We start from the raw sequence: 19800 nt of genomic DNA on the forward strand, positions 1-19800 counted from the left end.
AAACTTTCCTTTGTGTAATGTTTGCTCTACCTCAGATAGGCTCTCTCTCTCTTTCCATGGTCTCATTTTTGTGCTCATGTATAAAAACTTCCCCTGGAATGCTTTCCCTAAACCTCCTTCCATAAAAATTATTCTGTCTACTCCTGAAATACTTAGAACTTCACCATCCACTTCACTTCACTTACAGTCTGTGATGTGTAATTTAGTATCTCTCTTCTGGTTTGTTACAGTTCTCAGTATTTTCTCTTCTACATTCTTAGGAATTCAGAACAGTGTTTGTCCCCTCATAGGTGCTCAATACTTGGGAGCTCATTATATTTTCTCAAGTGCTATTGAATGTGATCTATCCTCCAAATTATAATTACTCAGTAAATACTTAATTTTTTTGGTTTCTTCCTCTTGGAGAAAAAAATTAGGGAACCTCTGATTTCCATATGTCAAGACATATTTCCATGTCAGATAGAAGGCAGATATGCTCAATTAATTAAGTTGCAATCCTATTCTTGTCTAATTAATCAATCAATCCAACACGAATAAAGTTGATCCTCTTTTGCTCTAACAAGATTAGGTGTAACCTATTGATTTTGGAAAGTTATTACCTCCTCAGATGCTCCTCTTACCATGGTGGATTGGCTTACACACTTAGGAGACAGTAGTAATCTAAATTTCATAAAATTCCAGGTAAGACGATTAAGCTTGCTTTGCTTGTCTGTTACTTTACTAGGAAAATATAAATATATATTATTTCCCAAGGGAAATAATAAACCCCAAGTGATACTTGGTGGTCCTGAAGCTACTTTCATTTTATTTCTTCTTCTGTCTTTTGCTCAGCTTCCAAGACATTGAAAAAGACAGAAAAAAAATTGGTGTGGGTGGCAAGTATATATTTGGGGAAAAATGGAGATTTCATGCTACAATAAGACACAATGAATATCTAGCAGGTATAGTGATTTTTTTAAAGCATCCATTTTAGAAAAATTAGTTATTTTAATTTGGGTAACAACATTAAAACAGAATTTTTGAGTGTGAGTATTATAAGGGAAACTGTACTGTTGTTGATGACAAATATTCAAAATGACAAACCCAGGTGAGAAAGTAACACGTTCACCTCTAGCATGATTTACTATTTGGATAAGAGGTTTTCAACAAAATGTAAAGATATTTACAATTCAAGCAGATAACTATACAAAGTGATGTGAAGTTTTGAAAAGATCAGGTGCTTACCCTGTTCTCACTTATAGTGCAAGGTATACCTGTACAAATAATTTTTCCCCTTTTCCTTGTTAATCTTCTCATTAATTTACATTCTAGAAATATCTGCCTTTTAACAGCCCTCCTAAATGGTAATAGCTGTGTTTCAGTCCGTTTTAAAGAGAATCTGCAACTAAATTGCAAAAACTAGCATACATACCACTCCATTGCCTAAAAAAGTACCTTAGATAAAGGCCCTCCGATTTTGTATTAACTGTTATGTGGGAGCATAAAAGACACAGAGAAACTTTGCTACCACTGGTGATTTTTTTCCTATGAATGACAGAGAAGTATTAACATACGTACTGCTTATATCTGCTCATTAAGGCACTGCTAGTCTAACCACATATGGTATCCTCCATAATTTATCATAATATGTAGAAGTGTTACCTTCAGGCAACTGATATTATGAGAAACAATTAAATAAAGTGCTGTGGTGCTTTCTCTGTGGGTAGAAAACAACTCAGGAATTCAAATATCTGCCCCACCCAGAGGGGCAGCCAGAATCTGCCTATCCATCCTCATGGCTGAATTTATAAGGTTTGCCTTTTAAATTGTAAATTTCACTTGCCATGGGATGGATGTGAATGCAATGACCTAGCCCTCTACTCATCAATAAATATTTTTCTGCATCTTTCTCTTTCTGAAATGTTATTCCTGTGGTTTGTATTTCCATACGAATCAACCCTGTAAGGCTGTGGAACCAAGACAGACACAGCAGGAATATTTCTTTTCTTGTGTGCTTCCATTTTTGAAGCTGACATTAAGTAACACTACCTAGAATAATGAGGGAAAGCCGCAATGGCTTTTGTAGGCCAGAAAAATGGCAACGATAGAGGAAAAGTCAAAGCATAATGTTTACAACATGAATTAAAAAAATAAAAATAAACAACCAGTGACTTGAAGATGCAATGTGATGTTTATTGAAGGCTGCCATTTTAATCAAAAAGAGGAAGATTTTGGCAGTCACTTTGGGTTTCAACTTCATAGTATTTACTGGGTGAAATTTGTCAGCAATTATTCTCATGTGAGTGTTTTATTATTATTACTTTGTCTGGGATTTTTATCCTAAAGGAACCTGTGCAGAATCCTCTGACCTGTGCACATTGAAAGAGTTTAGGTTAAATTCCTTCTGCACCTCAGATGATTTTGTATTTTGATGGTCATTCAGGAGTTATTACTACATCCCTAAAGTCCACCAGTGTTGAAGTTTCTCTTAGCCTGTTCTCCTACATAACAATAAGCTTCACAGGAAGATTGAAGCATGAGAACCATAATTTGAGAAATTCAGCTCAGCCCTGGAATCTGGGCCAGTGCATTTAATTGAGACCACATTTAAATTTCTTTGATATTTCTTTATAGAAAAGTATAATGCCCCAAAGGGGAAACACATTTCATCTTAGTTACATTAGCTTTGTTAAATAAGCAAATAACCACTTACCTGTAAGCAAAAGAAATGGACAAAATGTAAGCCACTGGCTTTATCCCCTTTGCATCCAGAATAAGCAATTGCTTTTCTATAGAATTATTTTCAATCAGCAATTAGTCATGCTGAATAAATATTTTATAAAGAAGCTATAAGAAACAATTCAGCTTTCTCAAAAAAGTAATTGACTATTGTCGGTTTGCTCTTGAAGCATTTACCTTGGCTTCCCTTGATTGCTTAGGATGGGTAAAGACAAGGACAGCATAAATCCCACTGTTTTTCTGTTTCCTGAATTGTGGACATGCATGGCCTGTAATAGAGTTATAATGGTCATAAATTTCATTACACAGATTTTAGAGTGGGGAGGACTTGTGAATTCTGTATCTGAATTTGCTAAGCCTATTGTTTTCAGCATTCAGGGAATTAATGAAAAGGGTCTTTTTCCTTCTCTCTTTGAGAATACAGTTTGCATACTAACATGTGCAGACACACATGAAAACTACACCATAGGAGAACATAGCTCCACAGAGTCTCAGTCTGAAAGAAGCATCTTTACCCTCACAGTCAGAAATATACCAGCATTGAAGGAGGGGAAAGATGGGTCATGAGACAAAGTGGCTGTAATGAAAAAAGAGGAGTGTAAAATAGGCGCCTGGTACTCCTCTCCTCTAGGTTGTTCTGAACAAATACTAATTTTAAACTTTCCTGTAGATTCTATGACAGGCTTGTGTAAGTTTCCATAGTATGTATTGGAGAGTCAAGAATATGTTCATTCAAGTTACTTATGTATTTATTTAATGTTCAACTTGTTCAAAAAAGTATTTATGATAATAAAACTAAATCCAATGAATTTTTTTTTTTGAAAAGTGAAAAGATTAGCAAGTGGAAAGGTAAGGGTCACAGAGTAAGATAAAGATAGGCTAAAGTAATAACTAACGTGGAAGCTGTGACTGGTGGGTCACCAATTTGTTTCTGAGACGTTTGGTAGTCATTGAAAACAGAGAAATATAAATCAAAAATGCTTATAATCCATACATTAAAAAACAATCAGAACATTATCAAAGATGAAGTGCAACTATGTTGTGAAGTCTGAGACCTGAGAGAAATTTATAGCATAGATCATAATAAAAATCATCCTTTATGACATAATCATTGATGCCTTTGTTTGGGGGTGGTTCCTTATAACTATGACCTGTTAGGCTCCGAGGCTGCGGATATCATGCCTAAAACACAACTTTTTTTTTTTTAGAAAGGTACAGAGATTTCTCACATACCCCTGGCCCCCACACACGCATAGCCTCCCCATTATCAACGTCAGTCACCAGAATGGTACTTTTTTTTTAACCAAGGATAAACCTACATTGCCAGTCATCATCACCCAAAGTCCATAGTTTACCTAAGGGTTCACTCTTGATGTACATTCTACAGGTTTGGACAAATATAGAAAGACACGTATCTACCATTATAATATCATATGAGTATCTTTATTGCTCTGAAAATCCTCTGCGCTCTGCCTGTTCATCTCTTTCCCTTCCTTACCTCCCACCCCCAGCAACCACTGATCTTTTTACTGTCTCCACAGTTTTGCTTTATCTAGAATGTGACACAGTTGGAATCATACAGTATGTAGCTCTCTCAGATCTAAAACACAACTTTTGAAACCAGTTCTATTATGAACCAAAAAGAAGAGGAGGAGGAGGAAGAGGAGGAGGGGGAAGAGGAGGAGGGGGAAGAGAAGGAGGAGGAGCAGGAGGAGGAAGAGTAGGGGGAAGTGGAGGAGAGGGAGGAAAAAGAGGAGGAGAAGAAATGGTTCACAAAATGCCACCTGCATATCTTCTTCTCTAGGCTTTGAAAGGGTTCAGGCATGCACATGCATGTGTGCACACACATGTGCACACACATATTTCATTGTGAAATTAAAATGCACAATCATATAGGAAATCTGCCTAGGAAAAGATACAAGTAAAGATCACTATCTATAGTAACAGTATTCAGCCAGCTTTTATCTTGCAGCATGATAGGGCATGACCAAGAATAATGCATAATAATTTTAGGAGATACGATTCTCCAGATGTTATTGACAGAAGAGCAGAGAATGTTAACACCTAATGGAACCCATGAAAGGCTACCCTGCATTGTTTTTTACTACTATAGTCCTAGCCTGTATAATGAGGATTTTTAGAGTCTTTGTGATTAGTTGATGGGTGCTTTGGGAAATTTAGCACATCTTCCAAGTCAATATAGGAATTCTTTCTAAAGTCTTTTAACAGTGTCTTCCTGAGCACATTCACTTCACTGTTATTATTTTTTTTGAGTGCTAATATTCACTGTATTTTCCCTGGAAACAGAGAGGGGAAGGAAAAAGAGGCAGCATGTGTGTTATAGAATAATGGCAAATGGTAAAAGAAGTCCCCATCATAGCAAAGCCAGCCATCACATAAACTCACCAGTGATATGGTCACCAAAGCCCGTGGGGATTCAGTCTCCTGCAGTTCAGGAATGATGGGAAGGAGTATGGCAAAGAACAGATATGTACACACTTTTCCTACCCTTCCTCCCCATAAATTCAAGATTTCACACAAAGCTTTGATGTCTAGCAGTAAACATGGAGTTGTATTCATCTGTCTTCTGTTAAACTGTATTGTGGCCACTGTGACATGTTTATTGTACCTGCATAAAAGTTCCTGAGTGGCAGGGATATATACTTCTTTTCTCTTTCTTGGTCTCCTGACCCCAATTTCTTTATGAAAGTCCTGCTGATTGCTTCTCTCTATCCTAGGATTTGAAATTAAAGTAGGTTTGTTTACAAACAGTAGTTTGTTTACACTGCTAATCCAGTGTATTTGGCATGAATCACATCAAGGAATACTCTTGATTGAGAAGGCTGGGAACAAGGGATGGAGTGTTCCTAGATATTTCAGAATTTTTACACAAATTGCTTAAGAGTTGTGGAGACACCCCACAAGTTAAATGTGTATGTGCATGGGTGTGTAGGCTTTGGGGGGAGGTGTGAAAGCAGGGGTATTGTAGAAGTCAGTTTTTTCTTTTAAGATAGAAGAGCTGGTCTAAGATAGAAAATAGGAGAAGGGGAGGACAAAAGGTAGGATGGCTCAAGGTTCCCACTTTGAGAAGAAGGGCACCCACGCTTATATTTCAGATTCTTTTTCCAGGTGCAGAACTTTTTGTCAAAGATGTTTTGGCTATTTTTCTCTTGATTACAAGAAGAAGTTTGTAAACAATAAATCCCCAAAAGAACATGGAGAAAAACCAACACATTATATTTACACAAACTAGACCACTTTGCAGTCACCAAAGCAGGGTCTTGTGGAGTCCTTAGAAGCCCCAAGTATAACTAGAGGGGTGTGGTGATTGAGGGAGACAGGAATCCAGGATCAGACACACATGGCACCCAAAGTGTTCTCTTTCATTCACCCCATTTTGATACAGTAAGGTGAGTCTGTGGTGATCTCACAGCATGTAAACGAAAACCCTTTTTCTCTTTTAGCTACCAGAGCACTATTAATCAGTGATCCTGGGTAAAACACTGGTTTCAGGCACCACAAAAAACCCTTGTTTATGGATTGGTCTGGAAGCCAAGGAGGAAAAGCTCAGAATTTTTAAAGGTTAATTTTTAGTCCTTGCTTCATATATCCATCCCTGGACAGCAAAAGATGGGTACAAAAGTATTGTTCTTAAAATCTGTCCATATAAATTCACATTTTTTTTTACCCAAACACACATATACCCTGTTGTATATGGTATGCCCAGCAGCTCAATCCAGTGAAGGATGGATCTGGTATGTAAAGTGAGTCCCATGCTCTGGGATTAGAGGTCTGAACAGTTCTCTGATTATTTTAATCAGCCTCAGATTCCTGTATAAAGTGAAGTGGAAGCAGGTATTCATATATTCAAAACAAAAATACTCAGAATAATTTTTGACTCACTGTTTTAGTAGTACATACAAACCTACTTTGACAAGTATTTTGGTAATTACTTAGTTCTCCATCTTGGTTTATATATGTAGACACAGCTTTGAGAAACACTTTTTGAAATTTTATATTGTTCATGTAGCAAAATAAAACCCTGTGAAAGGTTTATGAGATTAGAACGGAACTCCGTAATTGATTTTGTGAGAAAGGGTCTTCTTGAAGGTTCATGCATTTTCACAGAATGGCAGAACCTCAGCCTAAAATGTGAGAGGAGAGAAAATGATGGACATTGCATTGGGAAGAGTTGCAATAATAACCCCTGGGCAGCCTCCTTATACTTTACAGGAAGTGAGATGTTAAGCTTTAGCACTGAAAAGAGAAAATGTAAAATTGGGGGGCAAATCACAAGTGGATTGATGAAACAAGTCAAAAATTTGATATTTTACCAGAAAACTGAGGCAAGACAATGTTTGTATTTCTGACTTCAGGTAACAAGCATCTATGTCTGGTGCTTTTTCCCCACAAGGCCAGTGCATTTTAGTATAAGTTACTTTAAAATGTTATTCTCTTACTAGGTGCCTTGTGTTGACTAAGTCTGTATTTACCACTTGAAAGATATGATAGTAAAGTGAAATTTCCTCTTTATTCCTCAAGGTGAATACCTGCAAACTTCGTGTCACTTTTATTTTGGGAAAGAAATATTGGATTAAGCAAATTATGGTGTTCACTGAACTGATACATGGCAGGGGGAGGAGTTCAGAAATGTTTAGCAGAAGGAAGGTAAAGTTAGGCATTGAGATCCCCTTAATTGTAATGTGAGTGAAGGGGTCCCACTTTCTAATGGTTTAAAATTAAATTATTTTAGCTCTTCTTGTTCTGTTTTTTAGGCATCTGTGCCTTCAAAAAATGTTAGAATTAAATAATAAGTATTTAAAATTTCCAAGCATCATATGTAAACTATCTTTGCAAAAATGTCTGCGCTTGGAGATTTTGATCCAGTTACCTGAAAGAGTCAAAGCTACTTCTTCAAATGCTTAACTAACTTTGAGAAAATAGCCTGGTTGGTAGGACACAATCTTAGAATGTTTTAGCTGAAAACTAATTTCTGACTCCGCCCAGGTAAGGACATGTGAAGATATTTCACAAGATACAGTATTTAAGTAAGATTGCAGTTGCCAAAAGATAAAACATGAAATTTACTAAAATGTGCGATGTGATGATGTTTGCATATTCTGACATCGTAGCACATTCTCTAAAAGCTCAGAGTTGCGCAATGAATGTTTTGTGAAATGAGAACTAAAAGTGTTTTTTAACAATTCATATAAAGTCTTCAGGTATGCGTATATTATAATTAAAGCTAGCAATGAGGAGGAGACAAATAATGGTTTAGTTAATAACTTGATGCATCCTAAAAGGAACTGTCTGGAGACCAAAAGCATAGAAAAATTCAAAGTAATAATCACTGCCCAGGTTTCAAAATTTTTGAGTTTTACTCACACAAAGGGATGTGGTCTGCCTGAATGTTCTGTTGTAGTAGGGGGGAAAAGGAAAGACAGCTAAACATAGAGAAATTTGAGCCATTTGGAGTTTATACATCATGGTTGGCAGCATGGACGATACTGATTTCGGAAGAAGAAATTGATATAATGAACATTTTTCTTTAAAGTAGGATTTTAATTCAAATTGTCATTGTGAGTGGGTTTCACAGAACTGACAGGTTAGAAAAAGATTATATATTCCTTGGTTTGCACCTTCATGGTAGGGTCTTTGCTTTTTTTAATATTTATATTTTATGTTTATTAATTTTTTATACTTTTAATTTACGCTTAAAAGATTAAAACACTTTAATAGTCACACCTCTGAGCAATCAAGATCTTAGTTTGACAACCGATATTTGTATTACAAAAAGATGAGTGACATGCAGGTAAATAAAAGTTTAGGTTTTAGTAAACCCAAGTTTTATTTTTAAGGAACAAAACATTTCTTGAACAGCTGCACATCTCTCACTTGGCATTGAATTTTGTTATCGATTATTCCAAGGCACATGGTCTCCCTCAGCCTTCCTCTTTCATCAGCTTGTGCTCTGGAAACATGGCTAGTCAAACCACAGGGTGACTACATGGAAGTCTGAGGACCCAGGTGGCATCTAGGCACCCCAGACAACACACACACAAAGTGGCACCTGGGTCCTTCAGTTGCCAAGCTCTCTTTTTTCCTTTTCCCTGTGTGAGTGACCAGAGGACTTGGCAGCCCTTGCCCTCTATAGCCCTTTAGGATCGTTCTTCAGCAGGAAACATCTGCGACGGGGTCTGACTCCTGCTGGCTGTGATACAGGCTATTCTATAACTGGAGCTGTTCTGAAGTCATCTGATTGGGCTAATGCTAAGTCATCAAAGGAAAAAAATAAGAGTTGATGCTTACATTTTATTTTAAATCAATCCCATTTATTTTAAATATGGTTTCACTAAAAAGACACAGAAGTCATCCTTCTTCAACGTCATCTTTCCTCTTAGTATTTACTACATACATTCCAACCACACAACTGTATTCTACATACTACTCTGGTAGATATTTAAGGATATTATTCCTAATCCTCATAGAAAACATTCAAGGTAGGCAGATTTCTTCCCATTTTTCACAAACGGCAGCAGTTAAGCACTATTTTGAGGGGACAGTGAACAGAGCTGGGTCTCAAACACGGGCCTTTCTGACTCCATTGCCCATTGCTAGTTCTGCCTGTTCATGTAGAGGCTACATATTACTGCGCCAGCATGGCTCTGCCTGCCAGCTCTCAGCCAAAGAGGCATGTGCTGTTCCCAGTGGCAAGAACGTGGAAAACCATCGCTAGCTGTATCCAAGCATCTAAATAAGTGTGATTCTCTCATTTTATTACAATAAATTGGTTCTGCTGCCATACACAGGAAAGCGTACATTTTCATTCCCCCCTTTTCTGTGTTATTTATTCCATTTGCCTCCCTCCTAGCCTTTGGGCCACTATTCACATACATTTTACATCTACATATTTTATAAGCTCCACAAAATATTATCCTCTTTCAGCAAATATATTTTTAAAAATCAAGAAGAATGGTCACATACCATAAATAAAATATAATATATGTATAATTTAAGTATATTTATATAATACAGTTAACATATTTTATGCTTTATATATATACCATCCCCAGGACTCTTCAGTCTTCCAGAATAGTCTAGTGCCTGTTGTTTATATCTTTTTTGTTCAGTCTAGAGAAATTCCTTTAGTATTTCTTTTTGTGTGTGTCTGCTAATTAAAAACAAAATCTCTTAACTTTTATTCATCTGAATATCATCATTTTTGCCTTTATCTCTGATAAAAAAAAATTTTGGTTGTAGAATTTTAGGTGGACATGTTTGTCTTTTAGCATTTTAAAATTGCTGTTCCATTGCTTTCTGACATCCATTGTGTCTGATGACAAGTTAGTCATAATTCACATAAATATTGTCTTGTGTATAGTGTATTACTTTTCTTGAAATGCTTTTATGATGTTCTTTGTTTCTCAGTAGTATGACTATGGTATGATTAGATGTAGTTATTCCATGTTATTTTTACTGTTACTTTTTATTTGTATTTTGAAAAACTTTACCAAATGGCTCACTGATTTTTTTAATCTACCTGCTATGTTTTCTGCTGTCATTCATTCTTTCTTGTTGTTTCTCCTTCATGCCACATTTCCTGGCATCATTTGTCTTTTCCACTTTATACTGTTTCCTCTCATTAACCATATATCTTGATCTTACATTCCCTGTCTTTGATACCTCTCAGTCATACTCCCTGTTTGGCAGATTTTACCTCCACACCATTATGTAATCTGAGGACCCTCTGGCTATGAATACTTTACAAAGTAGTTGTACTAATTGTGAAGATTAGTGATATGTGGCCACATGTGTTTCTGTAGTTGAGCAAGTGGTTTTCCTCTCAGACACTTTGAAGACCCACAGATAATTGCTTTATTAACTTGGCATTTATTAAACATTTTTTTGCTTACTTAATGTCCATTTTCTGCCAGATAGAGGTACCCTGGAACACAGGGATGAGTAGCTCAGTCTCTCAAGAACCTTACATTCTATTTGGACAGAAAGAGCAGAAGACAAGCATTACAATCTAATATTATAAACTTTCCAAGAGAGTTTAAACAAAGCAATATGATAAGGAGCAGTTTGCTTGGTGACTGAGAATTCCATGTGGGAGTGTGTCATTTTCCAAAGGAATACCATTTGTGCTAAGTCTTGACAAACTGATTTGGAGTTCAGCAGATGGAGAAGTGGGGGAGGATTTCAGATGCAAAATAAAGAGAATGTTAAAAGATATAAAGACCTGAAAGATATTGTTGTTATTTGAGAGTCGGTAGTTCATTTGCTGAATGGATCCTGGCTTAACTTCCTGGAGCTAGGAAGAGGCAGCAGATAAGTTAGGAAACAGGAAGTATATAGTGAAGTGATTTGTCTGGTATGCAAAAGTAATTTTACTTACTCCTTGTGGTATACAGCCAATGTCCCCCCACCCCAAAGATGTCCATGTTCTAATCCCCACGACCCCATATATGAATATATTATCATACATGACAAAAGGGACTTTTTAGATGTGATTAATTTAAGGACCCTGAGATGGAAATATCCTGGATTAACCCCATGACAAGGAACAGATTCTCCCCTAAAACATAACGTATAGCAATAAATTTGTGTTGTTTTAGGGACTAAATTTGTGGTAATTTACCAATGCACACCTCTATGTAGTATGTAGCAATTTTATGGCGGTTTTAAGTGACATCACATTAGTCAGTGGAAATGTGAGCGGAATTTTGACCTGAAATTAGAGGCAGAGAACAGAGGTGGAAAGACTGAGTAGAAGGTAATTTCCATAGTCCTGTTGAGAATTGAAAAGGGATAGACACAATATTGGAGGTAGTTGTGAAGGGAGTCATAGCCCTCATCTTTCCAGAGGGAAATGTTTATAAATGTCATAGATGATACAATTGTCAAATAAGCACAACATTCTATGACAGTATAAAAATCATGAACATTTATTCAAGAATACCTTGAATGCTTTATTGTAGATCAATTAAGATATTATAAGCACATAAAAGAAAAACTGAAAGAAAAAATATAAGGAATACACACACACACACACACACACGTATTTGATACACTGCTGTAACTTGTGCTCCATGTCAATTCTTTCTTAGTCCCATGTCTCCTGATTCATAGACTTCGTCGTCCTCTTCAGTATCCTTCCTGACTTAGTTACAGTGTCCTGTTGGAGCAATGTAGTTCTCTTATATCCTCTGATCTGTTTTTTTTATTTTAAATTCTGGACCAATGATCATTAGTTGGTGGTAAAATCAATTTTTATAAATGAAATAGAACATAATAGAATAGAAAAAAAAATCTCATATAGAAAATACAGATGTTGTTTCATGAAACTTACCATTTGATACATATCCATGAGTGTGTGCATGTGTATGTGTATTGGTGCTTGATCACATGGAAAATGGTTTCTATGCTATTATGCACATAACATGCTTGAAGCACACTACTGATGTATTTGCATTCTATCAAAATTTAAACATACTACACCTGTGATTTAGGGTCCACATAAGGCTCTGGTCTTAGAGCCTGAGAAGAAGTAAGTATCTGAGAGAAATTTTGTCTGTAGAGTGAAAATGAGTCTAGTTAACAATACATTGATAAAAGTAAAAGAATCAACACTCCAGAAATTACAATAATTTCACACAGAAGAACATATAGTACCATAAAATAAATGTGCTGCATGTATTTTAAGAGCTGCAGATATTTTTGTTTGTTTGTTGATACTTTAAAGTTTGACCCTTAATATCTGGGACCCAGGTAATACAAATTGAGTACCAAAGTATTTGTGCCAGGAAACAAGGAAGTGCTCCAAAGCAAATGCAACTATGTTGAAAGGAACTGACCAGAAGGGGTTTCACAGGCCAATTTGCAACAATTTTAGCATCAGAAATGTGGTGATAATTGATTGTAATATACTACATACTTAAATGTTCATAATCCACAGTGGCATTTGAAGATAGAGAGAGAGGACATATGGGGTCTGCGTGAAAAGAAAAACTTCTTAAAGAAGAATTTCAGCTAATAAATGTAGAAGGAAATATAAAAAGCATATGTGATTTTCCAATACCCAAGATAAAAAATTGAACCAGATAAGGCTCATTGGTCAAACTGGTCAAACTGTTGGCTGAGAGACTGTTGAGGAATAACATTTTTTTAAAGTGATGTATAGTTGACTTACAATATTATATTAGTTTCAGATATGTAGCATAGTGATTTGCTATTTGTATAGATTACATGCTATTTAAAGTAACTACAGAATAATGGCTATATTTCCTTGTGCTGTAAAATATATCCTTATTTGCTTATTTCTTTTATACATAGTAGTCTTTATCTCTTAATCCTATACTCTTGACCTTCACCTTCCCTCTTCCCCCTCCTCACTAGATACCACTAATTTGTTTTTTCTTTGTTTCTTTCTTTCTTTGTTTCTTTCTTTGTTTTTCTTTGTTTGTTTGTTTCTTTCTTTCTTTTTTAAAATTTTTAATGGAGTATAGTTGTATTATTATAGTTTCTTCTGTAACGCAAAGTGAATCAGCTATACGGATACATGTGTTCCCTCTTTTTTGGCTGACTTCCCATTTAGGTCACCACAGAGCATTGAGTAGAGTTCCCTGTGTCATACAGTAGGTTCTCATTAGTTATTTATTTTATACATAGTAGTATATAGTTTGTTTTCTATGTCTGTGAGTCTGTTTCTATTTTATTATATACATTCATTTGTATTATTTTTTGTATTCTACATATAAGTGATGACATAGAGTATTTGTTTCTCTCTGCCTGACTTCTTTCACTAAGCAAAATACCCTCTAGGTTCATACACATTTTTGTAAATTGGCAGAATTTCTTTCATTTTTATGGCTGACTAATTCTATTTTATACACCATATTTTCTTTATCTATTTATCTGTCAATGGACACTTTGGTTGCTTCCATATCTTGGCTGTCGTAAATAATGCTGCTATGAACAGTGGTGTGCATGTATCTTTTCCAGTTAGTGTTTTCGCTTTTTTTGAATACATATCCATGGGTGGAATTGGATCATATGATAGTTCTCTTTTTACTTTTTTGAGCAACTTTCATACCATTTTCCATAGTGGCTGCACCAATTTACATTCCCACCAACAGTGTACAAAGAATCCATTTTCTCCACATCCTCTCCAACATTTTTTTTTGGCCATGTGATGTGGCATGTGGGATATTAGTTCCCTGAACAGGGATTGAACTTAATGCCCCCTGCAGTGCATGGAGTTTTAACCACTGGACCACCAGCGGAGTTCCTATTTGTAGACTTTTTGATGTTAGTCATTCTGACAGCTGTGAGATGATATCTCATTTTTGTTTTGATTTTCATTTCTCTAATCATTAGTGATGTATCTTTTCATGGGCCTCTTAGCCATCTGTATGTTTTCTTTGGAAAAATGGCTATTCAAGTCTTTGGCCCATTTTTTAAATCAGGCTGTTTTTTTGTGTTTTTTTTTTTTTGTTGTTGGTGATGGTGGTGTTGTTGTTTTGGTATTGAGTTGTATAAGCTGTTTATATATTTTGGATATTAACCACTTATCAATCATATCATTTGCAAATATTTTCTCCTATTCAGTAGGCTGTCTTTTCATTTTGTCAATGACTTTCTTTGCTGTGCACAGTATTTTAAGTTTAATTAGGTCCCATTTCTTTTGTTTTAGGAGACAAATCCAAAAAAATCTGCTACAGTTTATGTCAAAGAGCATTATGTCTATGTTCTCTTGTTCTAGGAGTTATAGTTTCAGGTCTTCCATTTAGATATTTAATCCATTTTGAGTTTATTTTTGTATACGTTGTGTGTACATATCCTAATCTCATTTTTTAAAATGTAGCTGTCCAGTTTTCCCAGTGCCTCTTATTGAGAAACTGTTTTTTCTGCACTGTATATTCTTGTCTTCTTTCTTGTGGATTAATTGATGATAGGTGTGTGGGTTTGTTTATGAGCTCTCTATTCTTTTTTTTTTTTTTTTCTTTGTTTTTCTTTTTTGGCACACGGGCTTAGTTGCTCCGCGGCATGTGGGATCTTCCTGGAGCTGGGATCGAACCCATGACCTCTGCATTGGCAGGCGGATTCTTAACCACTGCGCCACCTAGGAAGCCCCTATGAGTTCTCTATTCTGTTCCATTGATCTGTGTGTCTGTTTTTGTGATAGTGCCATATTGTTTTGATTACTGTAGCTTTGTAATATAGTATGAAATTAGGGACCGTGATACCTCCAGCTTTGTTCTTTTTTTTTTCAGGAATGCTGTGGCAATTTGGGGTCTTTTGTGGTTCCATATAAATATTAGGATTATTTATCCTAGTTCTGTGAAAATGTCTTGGATATTTTGATAAGGATTGCATTAAGTCTGCAGATATCTTTGGGTAGTGAGGACATTTTAACAATACTATTTCTTCCAGTGCAAGAATATCTTTTCATTTCTTTATATCATCTTCAATTGAGAAATACTATATCTACTCTATGCCAAAGTATCAACCCACAGGTAATGCACTGGTTACAAATTCTAACATGTACCCTATTGTAATAGAGATCTGGTGCTTAACAACTTAACCAAATAAGAAGTCTTGTCATCACCTGTGTTGGTACAACTCTATATGGCACGCATGAAATCAACAGTGTAACTAGAAAGTATTCTAGCCAGAAATGTTTAATATGAATCTAATTATATCTTTAGATCTAACGTTCAGTTTACAGAAAATTCAGGAGAGAAGAATATATTGAGAGAAACAATAAGCCAAATTCAAAGTGCAGAACATTCCACAAGAAAACTAGTCTGGATTCTTTAAAATCAATATCACTAAACATATTCTAGATTAAATGAACATAATGATTGAAGGCGTTTATTATGTGAATCTTGATTTGTATTTAGCTCTCCCTGCCCTTTTCCATGTGAGGATACAAAGAGAAGTTGGCATTTGCAACCCAGAAAAAGGTTCTCACCAGAACTCGACCTTGTTACCACCCTGATCTCAGAATTCTAGCCTTGAGAAATAAATTTCTGTTGTCTGTGGGCCAAAAAAGAAAAACCAAAATCCCAAAGAAAACATTTATAAAAGATGTTTTGAGAACAATTTGGGAAGATAGCATATGGAATTGATATTAGATATTATGGAATTATTGCTGTTTTTTTAGGTATGGAAATGACATGTTATGTAAGAGAATATACTCATAAGCTGATACTTGAAGAGTCATTTGGCAATGAAATTTTCTATCTGGAACTCACTTCCAAATGATTCAGCCTAAATAAAACAGATTAATTGTTGAATATGAGTGAAGGGCATATGGTGTTCCCTTTTAAACTATTTTTTAATTGTTTTATAGATTTGAATATGTTATAATTAAAAGGTATGGGGACAAGGTTTTCACCTTAAATATGAATCTCTCAAGTTTGAAGTGGTTGCTAAAACATTTTTTCATACCTTTCAAGACTTATTCTCTGCCTGGGTGATACTCAGCTGCCATTATTATTTTTCTTTTTTCAATTTTTTATTGATATATAGTTCACGTACCACAACGCCATCTTTTAAAAGTGTAAAATCAGTGGTTCTTAGTATATCCCTAAGATTGTGTGAGCATCACAACTGCAGCAAGTCCCCTACGTACAAACCTTCAAGTTGCAAATTTTCAAAGATGCAAACGTGCGTTCACACGTCCAATCACATGTTAGTTCATGTGTCTGGAGTACACTGTCACGTGCATGCATTCTCTGCAAGTGGTTGTGCCTTTGTGTTCTTTACTGTACAGTGTTGTGTAGAGTACAGTAGTACAGTATTTTTATTTCAAGCCCAGGGTGTCCGGAAGCAAGCATAAAAGCAGCGGTAATATAGCTGGTACTGCTAAGAAGAGATTCATGTCACAGGAAATGGCAAGGGGGTTTTCTTTATTCTAGGAGGCACTATTAGTTTTTGAGGCACAGGACCCAAATGTAGAACTGTACATGAAGGTTGCAGCAGCCATTTGGAATGCAATCCAGTGCTATTGTGTCATCTGTGATGAGAAAAATAAAAAAGAGCTACTACTCAGACATCACTGGATTGTTTTTTCAAGAGGGCAGATAGAATTGAATCCAGTGAGGAACTAGAACCTGTGCCATCAATGTCAGGCATGAGTCAAATTGCAGCTTGCCTTCCTGTCTCCTATTGCTGATGATCCTTCAGCTCTACCACCTCCCACCTCCTCTCCCTCCTCCAGTCAGTAACTCTGTTATTGTTGCCTGTTCACTCGATGCCAGTCCCTATATGCTGGCTGTTGTACTGTACTACTGAACTTTTCAAGGTACCGTACTGTAAGATTAAAAATGTTTTCCTTATTTTTTTGTTTGTTTATTTTTTATGTATTATTTGCATGAAAAATATTATAAACTTATTACACTACAGTACAATATAGTTGATTGTGTTAGTTGGGTACCTAGCTTAACTTTGTTGGACTTACGAACAAATGGGACTTATGAACACACTCTCAGGATGGAACCCATTCGTATGTAGGGGCTTACTGTGTCTAATTCCAGAATGTTTCCTCACCCTCAAAAGTAACTTCACTCCCATTAGCAGTTGCTCTCTATTTGTACCTCCACACAGCACCTGGAAACCTCTAATCTACTTAATGCCTCTATAGATTTTCTGTTCTTGACATTTCACATAGATGGAATCATACACATAGCTGGCCTTTTTTGCCTGGCTTTTTGCACTTAGTGTTATGCTTTCAAGATTCAATGTATTATAGCATTTCAGTACTTCATTCCTTTTTATGGCTGAATAATATGCCATTGTATGGACATACCACATTTTATTTATACAATCATCAGTTATTGGACATTGAGTTGTTTACACTTTTTGGCTGTTAGCAATAATGCTGCTAGAGTCATTTTTGTATAAGTTTTTATGTAAACATGTGTTTTCAGTTTTCTTGGGTATATACCTGGGAATGGAATTATTGGGTCGTATGGTAACTGTTTCACTTTTTGAGAAACTGTCCAACTTTTTTCCAAAAGAGCTGCATCATTTTACATTCCTACCAACTATATATGAGGATTCCAATTTCTTTACTGTTTCACAAACACTTGTTATTGTTTATCTCTTTTTCTTTTTAAAATTTTTGTGTAAGTATACCATTTTGTGATTTTGTTTTCCAAATATAGTTCATGGGTGATAATACTTCAAGACTTGTCAGAAAATATTTTTACTTTTTCTCATCACAGGTGGATCTATATATAGGACTGTTCAAAATAACTTTTGATCAGAATTTTTAAAGCAGCATCTTCTAGTCTTCAGCATGGATATAAAATTAGGATGTGTTTCATCACTTTTCTGGCAGTATGTATGTATATGTGAGTTTGTGTGTGTGCACATGTGTATTTATTTCTCTTTAGAAGCTTTCAGAATATTCTCTTTATACTTGCCTTACTATGTAAGGTTGTGCCTTACTATGAGTCTTCTTTAGTTACCTTTCTTGGCCTTCAATAGGCTTTTTCCATTTCAAAACTTCCCATTTAAATATTAAAACTTAGGAGAATATTGTTCTATTCAAGTTTTCTTTGTTTCTTCCTTCCCATTGTGACTCTTCTATGAACTCCTATTAGGTAGAACTTGAAGTTCAAAATCTAATGTCCATGTGTCTACTTTTTTCCTTGTACTTTCCTTACATTTTTTTAATATATTTTAGGAATAGATTTTTCAGTTTTTCTTCCTGATTGTAGGTTAATCTTTAGACTAACAATTTTTTTTTCTACCCATCAAATGAATCTATTATTCAATACCTATATTTTTAATATCAGATATTATTTCTTTTGTTTTCATAACAACTTTTGTATTCTTTATGAAGATAAAAGCTTCCTATTAGAGTATATTCTAAAGTTCTATTCTGTTCACTGAATTATGCATTTTTCCTTTAGGCTAAGTTTTTTTGTTTGTTCATCTTTTTCAGCCCTGCTATGAGATTCCTGAAATATTTGGTTATCTGAAGTTCTTGTTTCATAGATCTTGTTTCATAGGTTGATAATTACACTCAGTTGAAATGAGATTTCTCTGTAGTAGCATGATTCTGATGAGCAGGACATTCACAGACAGGCTTCTTTTTGAATTTCATGAACATAGGGATGACAGGCAAAGGGGCCAAAGTAAAGAGAAATATAAACTGACTCCTGGGCATAGCTTCCTTTTTTCTTGAGTGTTTAAGACAAGATTTTAAATTAAGCTGGGCTCTGGATGATCTAGCATGGCCTCAATGGGGATGACTCATCGCTCCTTTTTTGGGATTATTCTTTGGGATTAATTTTGGGATTATTCTCTTAGAGGAGGCAGTATTCTAAGAGTGAAAGCAGAAGCACACAAGACCTTTTGAGACCTAGGCTTGAAATGAGCCCTCTGCCATTTCCAGCATATTTTTTGGTCAAAGTAAATCACAAGACCAGACAAGATTAAAGAGTAAAGATATAGATTTCATATCTTGATGAGAGCATTAACAAGGTCTTATTGAAAGGGGTATGAAAAGAAGGAAGAATGCAGAGCTGGGGCCATTTTTGTAATCAGTCTACCACATCATCTTTCAAAAGTTCCTTAAATTAAAAAAAAAAAAAAAGTTCCTTAAATTTTCCTGCTTACTCTTGTCACTGTGCTAATTATTTACCTATTTCCCTCAGCTGCAAGCCCACTCTTTAGAATCCTTTTTTCTCATGTTGGAGATGAGACTCTGCAACTAAATATTTTATACATTTATAGTCACCTGGCTTCTAGTGAGATTCTGCAAAAGGGGAGCAAAGGAAGGAGAGTAGAAGGCAGGAGGGAGGAGAAATTTGCTTTTTGTTTTCAGCTCTGAGCATTTCCCCTCCAGCAGGGACAGTGGACAGCTATAGGCTCTAACTTTGTTGTTTCTTTGCCACTCTCAGCCCCAGTCATTCCCTGTTCTCTCAGAAGTATCAGCAGTAAGCAGCAAGTCATGTACCCTAAAGCTCAGTGAATGGAGCTTTAGCTGAACGGTACTCATCTCCAAATAACAGTCATGCAGGGGCTGGGGGGTGTTTCTTCTCCAATCACCTAGGTTTTGATAAC

The sequence above is a fragment of the Hippopotamus amphibius genome, chromosome 2, assembly GCF_030028045.1.
Source record: "Hippopotamus amphibius kiboko isolate mHipAmp2 chromosome 2, mHipAmp2.hap2, whole genome shotgun sequence".
In the NCBI taxonomy this organism is placed as follows: domain Eukaryota; kingdom Metazoa; phylum Chordata; class Mammalia; order Artiodactyla; family Hippopotamidae; genus Hippopotamus; species Hippopotamus amphibius.